Raw genomic sequence first — 15753 nt, 5'->3', positions numbered from 1 at the left:
ATTCAAGTCTATGGGGCGAGAGAAACATCGCACTGCTCTCGCGTTACACCGGGGTGATGCGAGTGCAGTGAGAGAATCGCAATAGCTGGCAACAGAGGAAATAGGGAGATAAATCCCTCCCTCTCCTCCGCAGCACTGGCCCTCTCCTCCGCAGTGCCAGCCCTTCCCTCCACAGCACTGGCCCTCCCCACCGCAGCGCCAGCCCCCCCCTCTGCAGCTGTGGTCTGATTGCACGATCGGATCATAGTCGCATGACCCTCGCATGACACACTGTTCGAGCGGGAGCCGAGTGTCGTGCGAGGACATGCAATAATCCCCTCGTGGCCTCAGCCTTATAGTTATAGTTATTCCTCGTTCCCATGCCTCTTGAACTCACCACCATCCATTCTGGAAAAAGTTACTATTGCTCAAACAAAATGGACTGCCAACTCACTGTGGAGTCAGGTTCATGAATTAGGAGGGAGACACAGAAAGATCACGCTGAACTTTCTGTTTAATCCTTTATCTCCTTTCAGCGATGGGCTCACATCTACTATGATGCTGTTTGTCTCTGTATACTAAAAAAAGAATGAAAAACAGGATTCCCTTTCTGTGTGTTGTGCTGTGTATGGCAGAGAACATTGCAGCCAGGATCCTCCCAAGCTCCAGATCGCAAATTAAAAGACACACCATGCATAGGGGAAAACCATTCAAAACGCAGGATACAAGTCATATAATGGCCAGAAACAGAGTTATTCCTCATACATTCTTACAGGACAGTGTATTCTCGAAAATTAGTTGAGAGTGCCGATACCCCTTAAAATCTCATCTACTGGAATATCTCTGCATTCAGATATCCCTTTCTTCCTTGTAGCAGTGAATTGTCTGTTTCAGCTTAGAATATAGAATATATAGTAGTTAGCAAAGTAAAAATAAAAAAATCAGATATTATTAGAGGAAATCTCCCTCCTTGCTTTCTATATTTGCTCTAACTGCCTGAGAACACACAACTAGTGTAACATCACATTCACAAGTGAGAGGTCTGACCCACATACTAAGTTTAACTACTTAATTTCATACAATTAACATCTACTAATTAAATGGACCCAGTGAAAGCTGTCTGTAGTTAAAGCACAAGAATGCAGTAAGGCAAAAAAATACACTGGGACCAATTTATTTATAACTAGTGGCCTTAGCCCCTTCATGACCTATTGGGCATGCTGAGCCCACATCTTTCTCTGCACGTCTGATGATCTGATCAGTCGACATGTGGCTCTAACAGGCGTAGGTGGATTGGAGATCCACCCATGCCTGTTAACTAGTAAAATTCCCCTGTTAATCTATGACAGCGACATTTAACATGCTTCAGTGGGGAGTGCATCATTTTTTGCCCCCCTCGGTGGCCCCGTGACATGATCATGGGGTACCAATGGGTTGTCATAATAACCTGGGGTCTAATAATGACCCCTGTGTCTGTCATAATAAACTTCCTGCGAATGCCGGCAGCAAGTGAGAATTTCTGCTGTACGGAACAGTGTTGATGCTGATGTTGATGTCCTGCTCTGTATAGCACAAACAATCGGATGATCGCAGCTTGACATTCCCTAAGAGGACTAATAAATACAATAAAAAGAAATTTAAAAAAAAAAAAATAAAAAAAAATGTTTAAATCACCCCCTTTTACCCCACTGAAAATAAATTAAATTAAAAAAATACACATATTTGGTATCTGTTACGGGGGGACCGGCAGATTAGGACCAGGGGGTATATATCCTAATCGCCAGTCGGGGCCCACCGTGCTCCAGATGACAAAGGAGCTGCTGGCACCTGAGGGTTAGGCGGAGACTATAGAGCTGGATGGCTCTGAGATAACCCAGGAACTCTGGGAACCGGTCACGTGTGTTGGGACACGTCAGACCGGACGACAACCCGATTAGCGTTTTGGTGCACCTAGCGCTACACCAACCACGTGTGCAGGAAACACGTCAGGCCGGGTGGTAACCAGGTAGCGTTGACCGGAAGACCGCCACGAAAGCACCCTGTCGGCCACGTGTGTAGGACACGTCAGGCCGAGCGGTCCTCCGATTAGCGTTTCTGGCCACCTCTCGACTGGCCACGTGTGTGTAGGACATGTCAGGCCAGATGGGTACACCAGTAGCGTTGACCGGGAAGCCGAGGAGGATAAGGAACACCCTGTTAACTCCACAGGGGTCCTGGGGTACACTGTCCGTGCGCATAGGGGGCACAACCGGACAGGTGGCGCAGCAGGTGCGTTGTCCGTGTGCGTAGGGGACACAATCGGACAGGTGGCACAGCAGGTGCGTTGTCCGTGTGCGTAGGGGGCACAATCGGACAGGTGGCGCAGCAGGTGCGTTGTCCGTGTGCATAGGGGGCACAATCGGACAGGAAGCACAGCAGCCGCAACCCAGTTAACGCCACTGGGCTGCTATAGCAAGACTGGAACGGCAGGAGGGAAGCATGGCACCTGACCCTGATGTGCCGAGCCACGAATCTTGGCGTGACAGGCACCGTTCGCCTAACCCTACCTACCGCTTCCCAACATAGGCTTATGCCGCAATGAGGCTCTAACATGGAGGTGTGCTCTGACTGAGCAAATGTGAAGACTGCGCACCTCCATGTTGTCTCCAGCCCCTTTTATAACCTGGGTCCGCCCCAAACCCAGGGTGGAACCACCAAGGTCCAATAGCAGAGTGCCATGTCATCAGTGACGTCACATGCAACCTATCCGGAACCGCCACGTCATTGATGACCTCATGGCAGCCACGCCCCAAACACTTCACCAGTCATCGTCTGACGACCAATACTGAGGTGCCAGATCATAGGGGCGGGCCTCTGCGAGCCAGTCCGGAGTTGCCACGTCATCAGGACACCTGACACCCTCTGCCCTATTAGGGCCTGCCACCTCACGGACATGCTCAGTGAGGTCCTTACCGGACCTAGCCTCTGGTGCACCAAGTGCCTGAGCATGCCCAGTAGCCTGAGCAACAGGCTCAGAAAGCAGACTATCAGTTTGAGCATGCTCAGTAGGCACATCCCAGCACTTAGACACAGCACGAAGTCCAAGTACCTGTGCAAAGAGGCTGTTAGGGTTAATTGTGGAAGCATGCTCAGTAGCCTGAACTGAGGACTTAGTCTCAGACATAACACAATCAGGCTGAGCATGCTCACTAGGCAAAACACCCGGCTTCAACTCTGGCTTGGGTAAATCGGCGCACGCATGCGCACTAGCCGCCTCTCCACACTTAGACGTGGTGGAAGGAACAGCCAACTGGACGACCCGAGGCACGGCCAAGAACGGCAGCCGGTGCCTGGGCGCAACAGGAACCGCAGCAGGCTGCTTGCGGCTATGGCGGCGCCGGTTCGTAACAGTATCAGTGCATTCAAAAATGTCCGATCTATCAAAATATAAAATAAATTAATCGGATATATAAACAGTTTTACCATACAGTGAACATGGTAAATAACCCAAAAAATAATTGTGGAATTGCACTTTTTTTGCAATTTCACTTGACTTGAATTTTTTTCCCATTTTCCAATACAATATACAGTCAGGGCCAGAAATATTTGGACAGTGACACAAGTTTTGTTATTTTAGCTGTTTACAAAAACATGTTCAGAAATACAATTATATATATAATATGGGCTGAAAGTGCACACTCCCAGCTGCAATATGAGAGTTTTCACATCCAAATCGGAGAAAGGGTTTAGGAATCATAGCTCTGTAATGCATAGCCTCCTCTTTTTCAAGGGACCAAAAGTAATTGGACAAGGGACTCTAAGGGCTGCAATTAACTCTGAAGGGGTCTCCCTCGTTAACCTGTAATCAATGAAGTAGTTAAAAGGTCTGGGGTTGATTACAGGTGTGTGGTTTTGCATTTGGAAGCTGTTGCTATGACCAGACAACATGCGGTCTAAGGAACTCTCAATTGAGGTGAAGCAGAACATCCTGAGGCTGAAAAAAAAGAAAAAATTCATCAGAGAGATAGCAGACATGCTTGGAGTAGCAAAATCAACAGTCGGGTACATTCTGAGAAAAAAGGAATTGACTGGTGAGCTTGGGAACTCAAAAAGGCCTGGGCGTCCACGGATGACAACAGTGGTGGATGATCGCCGCATACTTTCTTTGGTGAAGAAGAACCCGTTCACAACATCAACTGAAGTCCAGAACACTCTCAGTGAAGTAGGTGTATCTGTCTCTAAGTCAACAGTAAAGAGAAGACTCCATGAAAGTAAATACAAAGGGTTCACATCTAGATGCAAACCATTCATCAATTCCAAAAATAGACAGGCCAGAGTTAAATTTGCTGAAAAACACCTCATGAAGCCAGCTCAGTTCTGGAAAAGTATTCTATGGACAGATGAGACAAAGATCAACCTGTACCAGAATGACGGGAAGAAAAAAGTTTGGAGAAGAAAGGGAACGGCACATGATCCAAGGCACACCACATCCTCTGTAAAACATGGTGGAGGCAACGTGATGGCATGGGCATGCATAGCTTTCAATGGCACTGGGTCACTTGTGTTTATTGATGACATAACAGCAGACAAGAGTAGCCGGATGAATTCTGAAGTGTACCGGGATATACTTTCAGCCCAGATTCAGCCAAATGCCGCAAAGTTGATCGGACGGCGCTTCATAGTACAGATGGACAATGACCCCAAGCATACAGCCAAAGCTACCCAGGAGTTCATGAGTGCAAAAAAGTGGAACATTCTGCAATTGCCAAGTCAATCACCAGATCTTAACCCAATTGAGCATGCATTTCCCTTGCTCAAATCCAGACTTAAGACGGAAAGACCCACAAACAAGCAAGACCTGAAGGCTGCGGCTGTAAAGGCCTGGCAAAGCATTAAGAAGGAGGAAACCCAGCGTTTGGTGATGTCCATGGGTTCCAGACTTAAGGCAGTGATTGCCTCCAAAGGATTCGCAACAAAATATTGAAAATAAAAATATTTTGTTTGGGTTTGGTTTATTTGTCCAATTACTTTTGACCTCCTAAAATGTGGAGTGTTTGTAAAGAAATGTGTACAATTCCTACAATTTCTATCAGATATTTTTGTTCAAACCTTCAAATTAAACGTTACAATCTGCACCTGAATTCTGTTGTAGAGGTTTCATTTCAAATCCAATGTGGTGGCATGCAGAGCCCAACTCGCAAAAATTGTGTCACTGTCCAAATATTTCTGGACCTAACTGTATGTCAAAACTAATGATTCCCTTGAAAACTAGTACTCGACCAGCAAAAAATAAATCCTCATGCAGCTATATTGAAGGAAAAAAAAAGGTTATTGCTCTTGAAAGAAGGAAAGGAAAGAAACAAAAATGAAAAACGGAAAATCGCCGGCTGGTGTAGGGGTTAAGGGAATTTTCTATTAAAAATTACAGTATTAAAGAAGTTTTCTCACTCGTATTTAGGCACATTGGATATTCAATGAATCTTCCATAGATGGAGTCTCGCTTTTCATTTCCATGTGACCTCAGAAAACTGTTGAGCACTCTTGTTGTCAATTTTCGGAGGTCTTAGGCTATGTGCGCACGTTGCATATTTACATGCAGTTACGCTGCGATCTTCACCGCAGCGTAACTGCATGCGTCCTGCGTCCCCAGCATAATCTATGAAGATTATGCAGGAGACGTGCGCACGTGGCGTATTAGAGCACAGCACTTCGGCTGCTGCCCGAAGCGCGTGTTCTAAGAAGTGACATGTCACTTCTTTCCTGCGCTCTGCCTGCAGTCCCCGCTCTGTCTATGGGAGGGGCTGCACTCAGAGCGCATGGAATCGGCTGTTTTTTTTTCACTTTTTCTGCAGCGATTTGAAGCGCACGTGTGCTGTTCAAATCGCTGCAGAAATTTCTGCAGGCACAAACGCTACCTGCGCACATAGCCTTAGATATGAATGGAGATACCCATGCATACAAGGCCATTCATTACAACATGTGACCCGTTCTCCAGATAGATACAGATCCTAGACTCACTCTGCGGTCCAGCTCACCGCAAACCATCTCGATTGGGTTCAGGTCTGGTGACTCTGCAGACCAGGTCATCTGGCGTAGCACCCCATCACTTTCCTTCTTAGTCAAATAGCCCTTACACAGCCTGGAGATGTGTTTGGGGTTATTGTCCTGTTGAAAAATAAATGATGGTCAAACTAAACGCAAACCGGATGGAATAGCACGCCGCTGCAAGATGCTGTGGTAGCCATGCTGGTTCAGTATGCCTTCAATTTTAAATAAATCCCCAACAGTGTCACCAGCAAAGCACCCCCCCACCATCACACCTCCTCCTCCATGCTTCACGGTGGGAACCAGGCATGTAGAGCCCATCCGTTCACCTTTTCTACAAAGACATGGATGGTTGGATATAAAGATCTCAAATTTGGACTCATCAGACCAAAGCACAGATTTCCACTGGTCTAATGTCCATTCCTTGAGTTCTTTAGCCCAAACAAGTCTCTTCTGCTTGTTGCCTGTCCTTAGCAGTGGTTTCCTAGCAGCTATTTTACCATGAACGCCTCCTGCACAAAGTCTCCTCTTAATTGTTGTTCTAGAGATGAGAAGGTGTGTCCAAACTTTTGGTGGGTAGTGTATGTCACCATAAAGAACATGAATCTAGTCATTCACTTACATTTCCAAATTTTCCTTAAGACCTTGACCAGCATTTATGCCCCTTCATGTTCTCAATATGTGTCGGTCTGGGGTTCTTGGAGGTGTGTGGCGCCCTGGACAAGCCAGGACATCACAGGAACTGCAACAACACACCCCACACCCCGGTTAGGCACATCAGCCACACACACAAATCCTTGTTGCCTCCCTCCAGGGGCTGATGTCCACACCAGGTGAGGCGGAGCCAGGTGGTTGGCTCCTCCCACTGAGGAGTTCACAGTCCTGAAGGCGGGAAAGAAAGTGAGTTGAGTTAGAGAGTGAAGAAGTGAGTGGTAGTGGAGGAGCTGAAGCAGACTGACCGTGTCCGGGTACGTGGCCCGGGCACATACAGCAAGGTTGGCAGACGGTGGTGACCGTCTGCAGGAGAGGCAGATTGACGCACAACCGTAAGGACCGGGGACGGGCGGTGGCCTGCCGGTACCGGATCGGAGAGCAAAGAGAAGCCAGCACCATCCAGCAGGGCCTACGGACCCCGACCAGGCTAGGAGTCGCCGTTAAACCGGTCAAATCCGTCAGCGACGGGAACCTCCGGGGTTTCCCAGCAGTAAAAGACCCGATTGAAGGCAACCATCCAAACCGTGAGGGAGATAAAGCTACCGCCAGAGCTAGAGCTCCCAGGGCCAGAGCCTGTGGGCAAAGAGGGGCTCCCTTAGCCAACACACCACTGGGGAGCGGGTTACCGGTGCAGGGAGAGACAATTACCGCCAACCTACCGGGAGTGACCGTTCCAGCCGTCTGTGGGACTTGTCCATTCAGCCGTTTGTTTTACCGGAGACTCCGTGTGCGTTACTGGCTGAGTAAGTACCACCGTGCCATCTGGCACTGCGCTGCATCTGGCCGAGCCCCGCAAACCACCAAACAGACAATAACTCCGGGCCCCGGGACAACTAAAATCCCCCTACCCATGGAGGGGAGAGAAACATCCCAGCTGCTCCCTGTCATCGCTCCCGGGATCCCTGTACAGAGCAGCAATGGTGCCCCAACCTCACAACACACCGTGGGTGGCGTCACAAACCGACATCCCAAACACCAACAAATCACCCCTTTCACTCACGGGCGAGGAGCGCCGCTCGAGTCCCCGGATCCGGCCCACCAAGCAGCAGCCGGACCCAAGCGTGGTGAGCGCAGCGGCGTCCCCTCCCCGCCCGTGAGAGGTGTCCCAGGGAAGTGTCCCTTACGGCCCATTATCCATCTATATAAAACATGCACCCCCCCAATTTTAATTGCTTGAAAACCTTTGTTGTCATTCCACACTGGACATATCACTAAGCTCTAATAGGTAGGTATGTGACGCCCTGTCCGGGCCAGGCAGTCACAAATAGGCCCCTGCACAACACCGTTCCCTCACAGGTGACATAAGCCAACCTTTAAAACCCTAGTCATCCCCCTCAGGGCTGGGTAGACACACCAGGGGGTGGAAGCAGGCAGTTGGAAGATGCCCACCGAGGAGTCTAGACAGGCTGGGGCGGGAAAGTAGACAGAGAGTGTTAGAGTTCAAGTTGGAGAGGAGTGTGGGCTGGAGCTGGGTGCAGCTCCAGCAGAGGCGAATACCCCAAATTGAATGGCGCCAGGGTAGGAGCCCTGGTGCCATTGGCTGGGAGGCAGACAGCGGTCTCCGTCTGCAGGAGCCGGGAAGACGGCTCGGTGGAACCAAGGTGAACCGGCACAGGGTAGTGGCCCACCGGTACCAACCCGGGGAACCGACTCGGACACCGGAGCACACAGGGGGGTACTCGGACCCTGAAGCCAAGTCCAGAAGCTACTGGAACTGGTTAATTAACCGATTGAGGCCAGGACTAGAGGTCCTGTTCCAACCAAAGTCCCTATTAGAAGACAACAGCCCCCCGAGGGGGATAAAAGGCCACCGCCAGGGCTCAGAGATCCCATGGGCCAGCATCTGTGGGCAAGGGCTCCTTAGGCCGCATCCAGCCAGGAGCGGACTCCTGTAGTTGTAAGCACAGGCAGTCCACCATTTTACAAAGGTGCAGGAGAAAGACAGGGACCACCAGCCGGGTGGGGGACCAGAACATAGCCGGCTGCAGGCACCGACCACCATCACCTTGGTTTACCAGAGACTCGTGTGTTTCCTTCAATAGTGAGTACACCAGCACCCTGCGGTCTTCCTGCATCAAACCCCAACGGGTCCTGGGTCCACCATCCCTACCCACGGAGGGGTTAGCAACTTGCTGCATAACATCTCCCCCGGGTGCCCCGTAACTGCAGCGGTGGTGTCCAACCTCACCACATACCATGGGTGGCATCACAAACTTAATACGGCTCAGCCCATACATATACATCCTACATCCACCACCACTATAACCCCCTTTTTGATTGAAGTGACTGTGAGACCCCCGGGTCCGGAGGCCCTCGAGCCACCCACAGAAGGTCTGGATTCAAGCAACTTGGCTGCTGAGAGTGGGGCGGTGCACCTCGATTTCTGGCGCTGCGAACATGATAGATACCCTTCCACTTACCTTGTGGAAGTGCGCCTTGTGTTGAAGTCAGCGGTGATCTGTTGCAGAAATTCCAGAAACCGCCATTTTTGGTGCGAAGATTCCCGCCCAGGGTCTTTTTCCCCGAGAAAATAGTGCGAAAGCCAAAGTCCCGCCCCCTGGGAACACGGCCGGAAAGCAAGGCCGGAAGTCGCAAAACGAAACTTACCGTCCTAAAAGAGGAGTGCCAGAAAAAGACCAAGGGGGAGAAGCGGGAAGATGTCGGCGCCAAATGAGGCCAGCGGAGCAGTGCCCGCCACCGGAGTGGCGGGTCTCAGAAGTGGTAGAGGCGGAGTGGCCATTAATGCGGAGGAGTGGAGCTCGAACCGGCTACCTGCAGGGACCGCTGCCTGGCTGGAGCAGGAGATAGCAAGATTCTGCATCCAGGTGAGAGCCCAAATGCTGCAGCAGGTGCTCGACTGGAAGGCAGAAGTCCGGAGGATGGTTGCCGTGATGTGGCCCATGAACAAAGGGCCGTCTCAGCCGTATCGCGCCAGGATAAAGCTACGCAGATCCCAGTGCCGGCCCTAATTAGCTGGAAGCTGGAGCCTGCCAATAATGCAACGAGTGAACCCCATGTAGCGCAACTCCAGGAAGAAGCGGTGCCATCCACCATTCCACCAACATTTATGTTGGAGGTTCAGAGCCCAGGGATGTACTGCATCTGGATGGGGAGCCCGGTGTCCAGGCCAAAAACGGAGCAGTACGGCCCTATGCAGTGGTAGCAGAACCCGTAAGTTATCCCCAAGTTTAAAAGTTTGAAGTTGAAAAGTTTTTAAGCAAAGGACCCGCTCCTGTTATACTGACTGCCTGACCTTTGTTGAACGTCTCCAAGTTCCCCCGGGAGATGCCATCCAGCACACGGGTGGAAGGAAAGGAGGATCTTGTCCGACTTGTTGAACGCCACTGCGGTCGGAGCCTCAGAGGGCGCCATCATGGGTCAGAGCCCCCGGTAGTTGACGACAAGAAGTTGAGTTGGAGTGAGGACAGTTCCGTTGACAGAATCTGGTTTGGAGGAGCAATCGTACCCGCACTGCAGGCAGTGGAAGACGGGGTCTTTATAGACAGTGTCACTCGTGAATGATGGTGGCATTGGGGACCCATGCTGCCATGTGGTGGTCTGAGGGACAGTTGCCAGAGGAAGCTGTACCGGCAGTGAAGTTAAATGTTTTAACAGACCACCCTTTTTCATCATGCCACAGCCTACGGAGAGGCTGGGTGGAGGAAGGGCCTGCGGCAGAGTCAGGGGTCCCCTGGACATGGGGCCTGTGAGAGAGACTGCCGGGTAAGGAACTTATTACCCGGCCCGTGTGGGCACCACCTGGACCCGAACCAGTTTCCTCGACTGGGGAAAAGGGGTGCGCACCAGTGCTTAGCGGTGGCACCAGGGCTAGGTTTGTTTGGGTGGGCTAAGGTGAAAAGGACATGGTCCCGTCCTGTCCTGGTTAATAAAAATGTTTTATGCAACATTAAAATAAAATGCCTCCCATTAAGGGAAGAAACCAAAGTATCCATGAATGTAAATATGTTATTATGCTTGTAAATTTTTATCCCTTTTATTCCCTTTTGCAGTTTCAAAATAAACCGGCGGTGGTCGGACAGCCAGCGGATAGTCTGTGTTTAACCAAGGGGGAGTGTGACGCCCTGGCCTGGCCAGGCAGTCACAAATAGGCCCTTGCACAACACTGTTCCCTCACAGGTGACATAAGGCAACCTTAAAAACCCTAGTCACCCCCCTCAGGGCTGGGTAGACACACCAGGGGGCGGAACCAGGCTGTTGGAAGACGCCCACCGAGGAGTCTAGACAGCCCAGGGTGGGAAAGTAGACAGAGAGTGTTAGAGTTCAAGTTGGAGAGGAGTGTGGGCTGGAGCTGGATGCAGCTCCAGCAGAGGCGAATACCCCAAATTGAATGGCGCCAGGGTAGGAGCCCTGGTGCCATTGGCTAGGAGGCAGACAGCAGTCTCCGTCTGCAGGAGCCGGGAAGACGGCTCGGTGGAACCGAGGTGGACCGGGACAGGGTAGTGGCCCACCGGGGCCAACCCTGGGAACCGACTCGGACACCGGAGCACACAGGTGGTTACTCGGACCCTGAAGCCAAGTCCAGAAGCTACTGGAACTGGTTAATTAACCGATTAAGGCCATGACTAGAGGTCCTGTCCCACCCAAAGTCATTATTAGAAGACAACAGCCCACCGAGGGGGATAAAAGGCCACCGCCAGGGCTCAGAAATCTCACTGGCCAGCGTCTGCGGGCAAGGGCTCCTTTGGCCACATCCAGCCGGGAGTGAACTGCTGAAGTTGCAAGAACAGGCAGTCCACCATTTTACAAAGGTGCAGGAGAAAGACAGAGATCACCAGCCAGGTGGGGGACCAGAACGCAGCCGGCTGCGGGTACCGACGACCATCACCTTGGTTTACCAGAGACTCGTGTGTTTCCTTCAATAGTGAGTACACCAGCACCCTGCGGTCGCCCATCTCCCTGCACCAAACCCCAACGGGTCCCGGGGCCACCATCCCTGCCCATGTAGGGGTTAACAACTTGCTGCATAACATCTCCCCCGGGTACCCCGTAACTGCAGCGGTGGTGTCCAACCTCACCACATACCATGAGTGGCGTCACAAACTTTATACGGCTCAGCCTGTACATATACGTCCTACATCCACCACTATAACCCCCTTTTTGATTGAAGTGACCGCGAGACCCCCGGGTCCGGAGACCCTAGAGCCACCCACAGAAGGTCCGGATCCGAGCAGCTCGGCTGCTGAGAGCTCCATAATCTATAATATAATAATAGCTCCAAATACTGGGATTGTCCAGTGTTGATTTTGAGACCTCTAGGCTCACTGGAGGATCCTTTTGTACTGTGGATGAACAATATGGCCCTTTTCTTGACAGATCTTCATTCCCATTTAATTGACTTTGCAATAGGTCAATAAATTGCAAAATCTGTGTTCCAAATTATAAGGTTATGTAGAAACATTAAGTATTTTCTGCAGACATTTCTGCATAACAGTGTGTCTCTTGGCAGGTAAATTGCTGCATAAAAACCTTGCATGTTTTTATGATTGTTTTTTTGCATTTTTTCCACTCCTTATAATGAGGGAAAATACTGAATAGATATGCTGCAGATGTGAAATTGATTCAAATCTGCAAAGAAAAAATAAGCAGTGTGTGCACGAGAGGGAAAAATCGCAAGAAAAAAATGGCAAAAATGCTGTAAGACTATGTGCCCACGGGACTCTTTGCAGAAACTTGCTGCGGAAAACCTGTGGATTTATCTGGATTTTCTAGATAAATCCGCAGGTTTTAGCAAGTACAGACACTCCCCAAGTTATCCTGTGGGACATGGGGAGTGTCTGAGTCCATGCTGAGGTATGTGTGTCAGCGGAATATGCTGCGGATGTCCCCCAGCCGCACATAACTGCATGTCAATTATTCCTGCGGAAATACCTGCGGAATTCCCGGCCCTCCACTATGAAGACAGAGGCCGGGACTTCCGCAGGTAATCGCACGAATGTCTGCAGGCTTACCGCAGGTATTGGATGTATAGCTGCGGATTCCGGGGATCAGCTGACGGAAACCTGCGGACGTACCTGCGGATATATCCGCGGGTACAGAGTCCTGTGGGCACATAGCCTAAGGCTGCGTGCCCCCGATCAGTGTTTGCTGTATTTTGGATGTAGGGTGTTTTTGCTGCATCCAAAACTCTGCATTGTACAGTACAAGCACAGTGGGCAGGATTTCTAGATATCCCATGCCCATTGTGCATGTACTTCCCATAGCGAAAACTGACCTGCGGTGCAGATTTCCGAACCGTAAGCATTTCAATCCTTTGCTGCGGAGATGCAAGCGTTCTACGAAGGGAGAACACAGCAAGAGACTGCAACTGCCCGAACGCTGATCATGGGCATGGGCAGCTGAAGTCTCCTACAGAGGAGACTTGTGGCCCCGCAGGTCAGGACCCGCCACGTCCAGGAAGCAGCGAGTCCTGATTGTGGGCACGTACCCTAAAACATTTTCTTCCTAATTCTTGTAAATTCTCAAAACATAATCTAAATGTCCAGCAGCCTGGCCAGATATAGTTGTCCAAGAAAGGATTTTATTATACTGACATAAATATGTTTTAATGAAGACAAATGTGGCGCCCTGGACAAGCCAGGGGCCACAGGTAACTACACCAACACACCCCACACTCCCGGTCAGGCACACCTAAGTCAGACAAAAACCCTTGTTGCCTTCCTCCAGGGGCTGATGTCCACACCAGGGGGTGGGCCAGGCGGTTGGTCCCGCCCACCGAGGAGTTCACAGTCCTGGAAGCGGGAAAACCAGGCAGATCTGTTTGGAAGTGAAAGTGGAAAGAAGGAAAGTGGTAAAGGAGCAGCCTGAAGTTGGCCGGGTGTGTGGCCCGGACGGATCAGCAAGGTTGGCAGACGGTGGTGACCGTCTGCAGGAGTAGCCTATTGGAGCTAACCGTAAGGACCGTGGACGGGCGGTAGCCCGGCGGTACCGGACCGGAACGCAAAGAGAAGCCAGCACCATCCAGCAGGGGCTTACGGACCCCGGCAAGGCTAGGAGTCGCCGTGAATTTGCCAAATCCGTTAGCGAAGGGAACCTCCTGGGTTTCCCAGCAGCCAAGTCCCGACAGAAGGCAACCGTCCAACCAAGAGGGAAACACAGTCACCGCCAAGGCTAAAGTTCCCAGGGCCAGAGACCTGCGGGCAAAAGGGGCTTCTTCAGCCCATATCCAAGCTGGGGGAGCGGGTTACCGGTGGGAACCCATTGGAACCGTGCACACTTTACACAGGTGCAGGGAAAGGCAGTCACCATCAACCTGCCGGGAGGAGAAACACCGCAGCCGTTTGTGGGACCCGTCCATCCAGCCATGTGTTTTACCGAGAACTGTGTCTTCATCATTGGCTGAGTGAGTACCACCGTGCCGTGCGGCACAGCGCTGCCCCCGCGACCCTGCACCTCATCAGGCCCCGCAACCCGCCTGCCATTAATCCCTACCCAATCACCGGGCCCCGGGACAACCAACCCCCTACCCACGGAGGGGAGAACTAACATCCAGGCTGCTCCCTGTCATCGCTCCCGGGATCCCCGTCCAGAGCAGCGGTGGTGTCACCAATATCACCACAACCGTGGGTGGCGTCACGGACAATAACCAAATCCCCACAATCCAATCCCCACCCTTTTCACTCATGGGCAAGGAACGCAGCTCGAGTCCCCGGGATCCGGCCCACCGCTCGAGCCACCACCGAGCAGCAGCAGCAGCGGCCGGACCTAAGCAGTGGGAAAGCGCAGCGTCCCCTCCTCCACCCGCGATAACTTGGCATCACGAACAGGATCCTACCGCTCTGCCATCTGGTAGAGGTGCGCCTTGTGACCGCCGGAGGTGTCCGGCTGAAAAATTTGAGAAGCCGCCATTTTTGGCGCGAAAAATTCCCGCTCGAGCGTCTCCTCGAGTAGTAGAGGCGCGAAGGCCCAAACCCCGCCCCTGTAGAGGAGGAGCCGAAAAGACACTAAGGGGGACTGATGGCGTCTGGCCGCATGTAGCTGCGGCTATAAAAGCAGGGACGCTAGGACCCTGCGGCCATCTTGTTGCTGGTTCCTGGAAGAGGCCGCCAGAGCCATGTTTATGCCGTCCCGCAGCACCGTAGCCCCCGCGCCTGGAACCGCGGCGTGGGTGGAGATCCGAACCGCGCAGCTCCAACAACGGCTGCAGGTCAAGATGCAGCTCCTCTTGGAGGAGTGGGAGGCCTACATGGCGGAGGTTGTGGCAACCGTACGGAGACGCGAGGAAGAGGGAGCCTCGGAAGGGAGGGTGAGTGACCCACGCCCCTGTGCCCCTAGTGGGTCGGTCATCGCGGCCGAGGGACCCGGTCCACACCCGCTCGCCCAGCTACCTCCCCCGCTACTCGTATTGGTCGCCGCGGCCCCGCCACTAGGCCCGCTACCCCCGCAACCGGTAGCGGTACCCTGCATGTCCGCCCAGCCGGATCGACCTGTAGCCGGAGCCCGTGACCGACCGGAAGTGCTACCCTGGAAGGTGCAGAAGCCTGAGCTGGAGGCATCCCCCGAAAGACTTCCCGAGCCGGAGCCGACAGGCCGCTCCATGCAGGAGGCCCGGCGAAAGAGGACCCCTGTACCCATCCCCCACACCTCGGCTGAGGTTGCGCCGGGTTGCCGCTGCAAGGCAGCACCCCAGGCCAAGTCAATGCGGGACCTTCCAGCCAGATCGCCAGTGGTGGGCAGCATCCGGAAGGTCTCGCGGGGCCCGACCCGTGCGCCGGAGTTCGCAGCAGCCCCATATTGGGACAGGAAGCCGACACCGCTTGGCCCCGGAGATCGCGGAAAGGGAGAGGAAGAAGGCGGAGTTGGTGGCCCGCACGATCCGGGAGAAAGAGAGCCTCCGTCAAGTGACCTTCCGTGTCCGGGGCCCCCTGTATGAAGGGCAGGTGAGGCGATTTGATGTCCGCCGGGGCTATGGCTTTATCTATGAACCGGGCCTGGAGGCCGAAGTTTTTATAGCCCGGCGGGATGTTAATGCCCACCTGCCGGAGGAGCATCCAGGCCGCAATCTGATGCCCGGAGACC

This window comes from Anomaloglossus baeobatrachus, chromosome 10 (assembly GCF_048569485.1).
Source record: "Anomaloglossus baeobatrachus isolate aAnoBae1 chromosome 10, aAnoBae1.hap1, whole genome shotgun sequence".
Taxonomy (NCBI): domain Eukaryota; kingdom Metazoa; phylum Chordata; class Amphibia; order Anura; family Aromobatidae; genus Anomaloglossus; species Anomaloglossus baeobatrachus.
The sequence above is the reverse complement of the archived record's forward strand: the minus strand, read 5'-3'. Positions refer to the sequence as shown.